Source organism: Xiphophorus couchianus, chromosome 24 (assembly GCF_001444195.1).
Source record: "Xiphophorus couchianus chromosome 24, X_couchianus-1.0, whole genome shotgun sequence".
In the NCBI taxonomy this organism is placed as follows: Eukaryota; Metazoa; Chordata; class Actinopteri; order Cyprinodontiformes; family Poeciliidae; genus Xiphophorus; species Xiphophorus couchianus.
In genome coordinates, this window is record NC_040251.1 from 14,913,535 (window position 1) to 14,923,088 (window position 9,554).

Consider the following 9,554-nt stretch of genomic DNA (forward strand, 5'->3'; position numbering starts at 1 on the left):
ATTTTCAAAACATGATCTGAATTTATAGAGAGAAAATTATACAAACCTGTTCCTGTCATGTTTCATGCAACAAGTGCTATCACAAGAAAATTCATAATAACATAAAAATAAACCATGAATGAAAGCAAGATTTGAATCTGTCTAAATAGGACTTACGTTTAACAATACAATATCTGCTTCTTGGGGATAGTGCTCCACATTTTAGCTGCAGTTACTTGATAAAAGTCAGATTAAGGACAGCGGTAGCCATTAGGAAAAGCGTCGCTTAGACAGTCGCATTTATCATGCAGAGGTGCAGTCAGGCCCAGCTTAAAAAGTGGCATTGATACAAGAAAAGGAAAGCAGGGAAGCTTATTGTTTGTCTGTTTCTGCGCGTGGAGGAGCCGCTGTGGAAGAGGACAAAACGTATCAGCAGTAAACCATTATTCCTGTGCATGTGCCTGTTTACAGCATTTCTATCATTTTCCCCCCACCACCAACACAACACATCACAAGTTTCACATTTATGTGGAGAGGGAGATTACAGCAGCAGCTGCATTAGAAGCATCAATAGACAGTGGTATTGGAAAGTGCTTGCCAAGCCCCTGAAGGAAACAACAGCACTCTGTGTAGTGGAGCAACTCTTTGCAGTCCAATTCGTTCAATTGAAGCTGACAGGAGAGAAATTGGTACCTTTGCCTGCTCTGAGGACTGACACCAGAACCTGATGGTTTCACTGCAGATGGTTTTAAATGTGTGGGAAATAACTTACGCAGCAAAGGAGCAAAATGCAGAAAGGAGCAAAGGGATTCGGCAACAGCCAATAAAGAGCTAGTTAGGTCATTGAGAGCGATGCTCAGAAAGTTCTTGGACTTTTAAAAGAAAGAAGAAGAAGAAGAAGAATGGACAAAACCAGGGCAGCAAAAGAGAATATCCTGACTTTTTATCCTCGACGGCTGATAAGTAAATCAGCTATTTAAACATTGATAGATACTTCATTTTTTGGCAGAGACATTTTGAAATAGAGAGATGGCAGGTATGAACGAGCTCGGTGCATTACTGAAAGAACGAGCCGCTCCCCCAAGTCTGAATTTGAGTATCATGGCTCGAGCAAATGAGATTTGAAGCCCGAGGCTTGTTAGGCTGGAGAATCTCTAGAGACCGACACAGACTCACAGATTGTGTGCAAATTGAGGTAATTCTGAACCTTTTTTTTTTTATCGACTCTGTGCGTAGTTGGTCAGGACAGACTGCTCCGAAAATACAAAGTGTGATTGTCTGCAAGGTCAAACAAGACTTGAGACTTTAAATAATTTTCTCTCATTTTGGCTAAAGCTTTTGTTCAACAAAAAAGCTGAACATGCTTTGAGTCTAAGAGGAAAGCAGAGAAAGTCGATCCTATCCCTTCATAAAGCTAGCGTCATGTATGTATCCTGGATTCTGGCTTACTTTTCTACAGTGTTAGAAAGATTTTGTACCAAATCTCGCTAGAAAATCCTTCTAAAACAGAGTAGTTTAAGAATAAAGTTACTGGAAGTTCAAATTTACTTTATTTCAACAGCAATATTAAGATAAAAAAAACTCACAAACAGTAAATATTTCACCTAATACTGGTTACTTTTTGGTAATAAATACGAGTCAGGGTTGTAACAAGCTAAGAATGATGCATTTTCTTATTTCTCTTCCTGATAACCTCTCCTAGTTTAACACCGCCATCATGTCCTTCATCTTAATTTATTCATGCATAAGTGAAGGGGAAGTATTTCTCTTGGAAACAGTGATGATGCAGCACTGAAGCATAGTAAATATTAAAAAAGATGAAGGACTCCTGAGTGTTTTGAAAAGGGAATACCACCCCCCGCTTCTTCTCCGCCATTTAGACAGAGAAGTAGAATAAGATAAGAACTACATGATGTTCTCCTCCATGTAAACCGTTTAAATAAATTATGTCTCCCCTGAAAGGCCTTGTGGTATTTTCCCAGCTTCGGCGAGGCACACAGAAAGGATCACCTCTTTCATCTCTCTTTCTCCTACATGTATGGATGGACATCGAATCATTCCTTCGCTCTATTTCGCCATTTATACGTTGTCTCACAGCGGAGACGGAGGCTCAGGAAAATTTCTCCAACCTATTTCACTTCTGTTTTCATTTCACATATCTGTTTACTCTCCCAGAGGAGAAAAAAAGAGAGGTAATCTTTTCATAGGAGAAAAAAAATAGAAAGCAAGTCCAAAACAAAAGTGATGGAGTGGCTGCCGCGCTGGAGTTGAAGTGTACTTAATGGCAGAGGCTGTTCTCATGTTGCTTTTGAAAGTTTCATGCCCTTACATTAGGCTTCGGTGTTAAAAGATGTTGTCGAACCAATTGAAACACACCAGCTTTCAGGCCGGCAAGCCACAAAAGACTCAAAATGCTTCAAGCATGCACCAGTGGAAGTTTTCAACAATCTAACTGTGAGTGTGAAGGCTGAAAGGACTCTCCGTAAAGTTAGGTGGAAGCTATTAAAATGTGCAAAGTGGTTTATATTTCGAGGGGCTGTTTTGCAGAAGGATGAAGCTAAAGATACTTGGCATACTTTACTTACTTTCTGTAAAAGCCAGCTGTGCTACTGTGGTAACAATAGCTGGGATGTAGATTCAGTTTCGGCTGTTTTTATTCTCTTCCCTTTTAGATAAGGTATAATATTCCTGCTGCTTGTGTAATTTTCCTTGCATACCTCAACAGGAGTCTCACCACTTCCTCACTTTCTCTACTAATGACGAAGAGAAGGAGCAAAGACTTTCACGTTTTGTTATTTTTTCCCTTCATTTTAAAACCAGTCAGGGGGCTTGAAAGTTAAAAAAAAAAAAATCACACATTATAATGTAACTTGTTCCCTGCTGCTTAGACTGAGCCATTCAGCAGCTCCTCTACAGGACAGCACGTCTGTATCTCTGGGCAGACAGGAAGCAAGAGGGAGTTACTATGGCGACAGGACACGCTGCATCTCCATCTCAGAAATGTTTCCATTTTTTTTCCTCTCCATTCATCCGGCTTATTTGCAATCATTAGATCTGAGATTGGTTCCAGAATAGAGCTGCCGTTGTTTTAGCGACCTACACCCCGTCTTCCTTCATATCCAAAAAGTCCTCTAAAGTTTTCACCGGCTTTGATTTAACTTCCACTTTTCTTAAAAGAAATAATGGAGCTAGAAAAGCAAAAAACAAGCGCACAAAAGAGTCCACATTCAGACAGCGTCGGTGGAGGATGTTACATTGAAAATGCGACTTGGTTTCCATGGTTTTGGATTACAACACACTCAAAGCACTACAAAACAGGAAGAAACCGGACCCGACCCTCTGATGTTTGATCTTTAGATGTCTTTCTGCCATTAAGAGTGGAGCATCAGAAAATGTGCTGCTGTTACTTTAAATGGACGAAGCCGGAGCAGCAAAAAGCCCTTCCAAGGCTGCTGGTGTTTGTGTGTGTTGGGATGTTTGGGAATAAAGAGTTTGTTCTGCTGTGCTTTCTTTGTTGTTGCCTTATTAAACTGTGTCACAACATGAGCAAAGGAGTTTAATTTTTTTTTTTTTGTCCAGCTTCAATGGGGGGAAAAAAAGCAACAATAAAAGGGATTTAGGGAGGCAAGCGGCAAATGTACATACACACGGTTGTATTTTTGGATTTAATGGCGCACTGGAAGGTTTGAAAATAATTACTGAGAGCCAGGAGGGATGAGTGAGGGGAGGAAAGCAGGTGTTAATTGCTTATTTTCTGAGGGCTGAACCACAATGAGTAATTTTTGCCAAGAGCCGCCTGTCTTCCTTGAGTCAAACATGCTTTAATTGCTCATTCGCTTTGGCATGAGGAGACATGCAAATCAACGTGGCATTTGAAAACCTTCTCAATATGGCACAATGACTGGGTGAGCACCGTGTTTGTCACACGCTGCTTTGGTGTGCAGGAGAAAGTAAATGCCAATTTATTTAGTCGCCACTATAAGCCTGCTTGCTGTGCAAATCAGGCGTTTGGATTTTTGCAACACTGACAGAATATTTTAAAACAGCTGTCATGAAGTATGGTAATCTGAGTCAGAGGCGTATTTCAGTCGCAATGAGGAGGAAGGCGAAACACAAGCCTGGAGTTTGGAGACTGACGCAAACAGATCCTGAGTTAATTTGAAAATTATTGTTTTATTTGTCAATTGCCTTTCATTATGTATTAGAACTAGCATAAAAGTTGTTTAGAAATCATTTTGACAACTAAAATGTTCTTTGCTACAACAAAACAAAATATCACTAACCTGCGTCCTACCAACCTGAAGTTTAGTCTTAAAGATTGTGACTGAAGCGAAGCTCAATGTTAGGACATTTTGATGCCATGCATCTTCCAATTATTTCATCCACACAGTCCTTTGTGATTCTGATATTGTGTACATGAATATCGCCATGACGACGGACATTTAACATATTATTCAGCTTTATTTTATTCACGTGCTCCAAGCTGTGAAATAATATGCGATAACTGAAACACCTCCCAGATTCAGCTGATTTCAGTTCATTACTGAATGCAGCGCCTGGAAAAAGCACTTATATTTATCCCACATTGTCGTGACTTTATTTTATTACTTTCTTGCAAGCATCAATAATAGTAGTCTGTGTTCAAAATTGGCAGTCTTACAGAATGAAATTAAATGTATCAAATAAAGTATTACTCACCAAAACTTTCATTTTAAAATCCAACAACTGTGACAGTATTTGGTATTCTAATCTTTTTCCCTCTCAAAATATTAGTGAGATTATTTTATATACTGGGAGTGTTGAATTAGACTCAATTTATCTTGAACTGATTTTCAAGATGAATGAATGTTTGAAGCATATATCTTTTATAAGTTTCTTGAAAGGATACAACCGATTCATTTAAACTGAATATTTATGAGACATAGATAAAAATCTGAAAATGTTCCACCACAATTAAAGTTAGTCAGTTGTTTGTTGTAATTATGTTTTCTTTTTTCGAATAAGTAATATACTTTACCTTCAAATTATTATTTTTTTTCTAAATACAGGTCTAAAAAGTGTGGTATAATATAATATAGTAGTATTACATTTAACTACACTTACAACTCCAAAGTTAAGTATGACTGATAAAGAGTCTCAATGTTTTCTTCTATGTTCCATGTGAACATCAATTTTTAAGTCTTAACACAGATTCTCTATTGGATTTCAGTCTGGACTTTGACTGGACCATTTCAAAATATGCTTTGATCTAAACCTTTCCGTTGTTGCTCTTACTAAATTGGGAAACTTTTGACTCCAGTCTCAATTTTGTTGCAGCCCCTTCTACTAATTCTTAGAATACCACAAAAAAATAAAATAAAACGTCTGGGCTTCCCACAGCGCCACATGCAGATCATATGTCCATCCCTCCCTGACTGTGCTGTGGATCACACTGTGCCCACAGGCTCCACTGCTGAGTAAATACCAGCCAAAGAAAGAGTGACTGTTGGGCCTCGGATTATGTGCTTACCCGTTTTACGCTGGGATTGCATCATAAAAACATCAGCTGTTTGGTTACATTCAGCCACCAGATCCCAGCGTTCCCCACGAGCCGCTGATCTGCGGCGAGTGAGCAACACGAAGAGGCTGATTGTGCTCGTCACTTACCGGCTGAGCCTCGCCTCCAGTGGGAACGACTCTGTCAGGAGCTTATTGAAAGAGATCGTTCATTTTTGCACTTCTGACAGCAAGTCAAACCCATGAAAGCAACATATTCAAATAGCGCTGAAAATCTGAGACCTGTTTATAGAGCAATCAAAGGTAACGCAGTTTGTCTTCATATATGATAATTAAGTAGATCTGAATCTTCAACCAAGGCAAAAAAAAACAACAACATGCTTTTCCACCCAACTTAACTCTTCAAACAGTGTCCCATTATTGAAACTACAAGAAAGTCAACAACAGGTGACTGCAACTATTTCTGAGAGAGCACCCAGTCCAGCTGTGCCGTTGTCCCCCTCTCCTCCAGGAGCAGAAGCAGCATGTATTGTCAGTTGCTGTCAAAAATAGCTTAAGGTTTGATACATTCTGGCAAGGCGAGAGCTGAGGAGCAGGATGCCATTTCTCTGCTCATTACGGAGCAACAGTCTGCCATACCGGTGTCACAAAGCAACACCTCTGAGACCTCACACCACAAACACTGTCCCCCGCTCTAGGTACAAACACCTTTTTTAATGGAGAACACGATATAGACCCGCCTTTCCAGAGAGGCTGGAAGCTTGTTTTATTCATTTAAGTCTTTGTTTAACTGACAAGTACATCAGAAAAGAAAAACAACTGTACCAAAAGACTATTTGATTTAGAAAGCAACAAGAAATACACATTGTGTTCTGGAAAGAGGCAAAGTTTAAGACTAAGCAGCAAACAAAGAAAGAAAAGTTTAGAAAATGGTCAAGTAACGTATTTCTGGAAGGTTCTACAACCAGTTTCTCAAATGGTAACAAGGCATGAAATATAAATGTAGTCAGTCTTTTTTTTTTTAATTTGCATGTCAGCAGAATCAAAGTCACTTGAAAACGACAATGTTCAAATGTAATAACTTAAGTCTATTAAAGGTTTTTGAAAAGGACTCTCCAACTGATTGTTGAACCTAAAGAGAATCAGTTTGGTTCTATTTTTACTGGAATATGTTATTTAGGTGTTTCTGCTATTCTACTCACACAGTTGTGTTGTGGCCTTAAGAAGACGACTGCTCAAACCTTCCTACCCACTGCAGGAGCGTCCACTGCCTGTTAATGAAGAGGCACGGTGTAACTATGTCTGCTATTTCAATTTAGCGGGTTATCACATTTTGGTACGACACGGAAAACGGCCAGAACAAGCACAGATGGAAACTCCTATTACATTCTGCCTCAACTAAACTAAACCAGCTCCAAGAAAATACGAGAAAAAGCCACGTCTTCCCCATAAACAATGCAGAAATAATAGTTTCTGCATTTGATGGTTTGCTCAGAATAAACAAACTTACAGGATGCAAAACCTAACATGAAGCATGCAGAAATCATAAGATCAATCATATGGTCTACATGGGCTTTGGAAAGCAGAAAGCTTTGTTCAAATTGCAGTGAATCATTACTTTGCTTTGTAAACTCTAAGACTGCACTGCTAATCTAATTGCGTTTACATTAAACAAGTTAAAATGATAAGTGAAGGACATGCGCTCTGTTCTGAAACATCAAGCATACAGTAAACTAATGCTGACCTTTGGTTTAGCGGAGATACATAGTTAATAATGTCAATCAATGATCAGTTCGGGCAGGTCAGATCTCAGTCACTCTCGTTAAAATTATATTAGAAAATGATGTAGTTTACTCCGATTAAATAGATTTAACATCTATTTAATTATGTGTAGATTGTAAACAGTAACACCAATGAAGTGACAGACCAGATATTTGTTGATCAGATTTTGAAAACACAGAGTACGCTAGTTTAGAGGGGAAATTATACAGAAACAGAAACATGGCTGAGCATGAGCATAAGATGATAACATGAGATGCTTCTGTCAACAGTTTGTGTTTTTTCTTTTACTGTAAAAAGAAGCATTTTGATCTTTTCTGAAACAGGATACATAAATAAATTCAACAACTGCTGGTAGTACGTTGACGATGCGTTGTTATTTCATGCTAACTCGTATGAAAAACACCAAAGCCATGTTTTTAACATCAGTGTGATGTTGACAACAGCATCTTGATTGTTCATTTTTAAAATTCATGTGTGTTTTGTCCTGTGGCTGTCTGATCAGAAAATGATTAATTTATAAGCACAAGAAGGAACTAAAGGGAAACAATGAAATCAACTGACTTATAAGAGTTTGTGTTTGAACTATTAGAAATTAGACGTTATGTTTTTAGAGATAGTCCAAAGTTTTCGCTATTTGCAATTAATCGTAGGGCTCATCGTAAATCATTTTAAAAGTATTTCCACCTCTGCATGCAACATGAAACGTCTCCAAACTGCACTTAGGTTTTGATGAAATGTCAAAATATACTTTAAGCCCATTAGTACTCATTACATGAACAGCAGGCATACAAAAATCTAATTTGCATAATTAACAGCAAAGCATACTGTGTATATATATATATATATATATATATATATATAATATATATACAGTATGTTAGTATCCTCTTAGTATCCCAAAAATGTATCAGTGAAGTTCTGATGTAAATTTATTCCCAATTTCTTACTAATGAATGTCATATTACGTACATGAGTCGACTGCAAAATTTGACTGTACACAGAACAACTTGCTGGATCTCTCTGGCCTGAAAGCATATCTGACCTACTAGACACAGTTGGCGATGTGTAGAGCTTGTAATGACAATAAAGCATGTAGAAAAAAGAGGTCTATATTCTGACATAAGACGAATATAACAGAAATCCGTTAATAGACGTATGCCTCTAGAATATAGGTGCTTTTAACTTGAAAATGGCTTACAGTTGCAACAGGTAGGGTCTTGTGTGACAATTAGGATCCTTCTGTCCAATTTTCCAAACAATAGTCTAGGAAATTTCTCCCGTCTTTGCTACTACTTCACACAGAGTTTATTGAGTTTGCACCAAACATTTTTTAGCTGCCACCATTTGACTCGCGCAAAGGAAGAGAAAAAAATGGGCTTCGCTGGGTCTCTGTAGTGCAAGACAATTTGCAATACTCTTTCCATCTTGCTAAGGTAATAGCCATGGTAAACAGGTGCAGATTGGTGCGGCCTATTGTTTGCCAAGTGTGAAAGGAGCTGTGAAGGAAGGTATTTAGACAGCTCAATGAGTCATTTTCACATTTGCAAGATGCTGTGATCTGTGTTGGGGGCGAGATGTGTCACATAAGCAGCATGTGGTGAGGAGTGTACATATATCCTGGCTGTCAGGGTTGGCTCTGTCTCAACCGTTAATGCACCTATGAGTAAGATAACATTTTCCATCCCTACAGGATTCACACACTGCGTATTGCTACAGCAGAACAGTGATGTTATGCAGATTACTTCAGTTCATTGAGTCATCCTGCGCAGTTTTTTTTCAGTCCACTGATCTGCGATAATCAAAACATAAATGTCTTTGTGATACGTCTTGACTTAGCACACTAGCAGTGCTTTGGCTTAACAACACACTCCTCATCTCTAGAGGAATGCCATGTAAAACATTCAACTCCACATAGATGAGAAGAAGACAGTGGACTATGATTTTCTCAACAATGGCTCTTTACCCTATTTTAGCTCCAATCTCTAAGGCACAAAAGCCAGAGCAGCAATGACCTTTAGAGTTTAGCAATGGCTAATGGGAATGACATTCATTATGTTGATATTTCATAAAATATAAGGACAAATTATGATTTGAACTGGCACTAAATAAAATGTTTTTTTGCAATTATGTTTCTTCAACTTGTGCCCTACTTTTATGGAGAATGTACTATACATAAAACTTCACTAGATAGTTAAAATTACAAATGCTGGACTTACTTTTACTGTGCTGTGAATAACATACCAAATATAGTGAAAAGTATTACATATTAAAAATTGCAGAATAAACCTAAACCACAC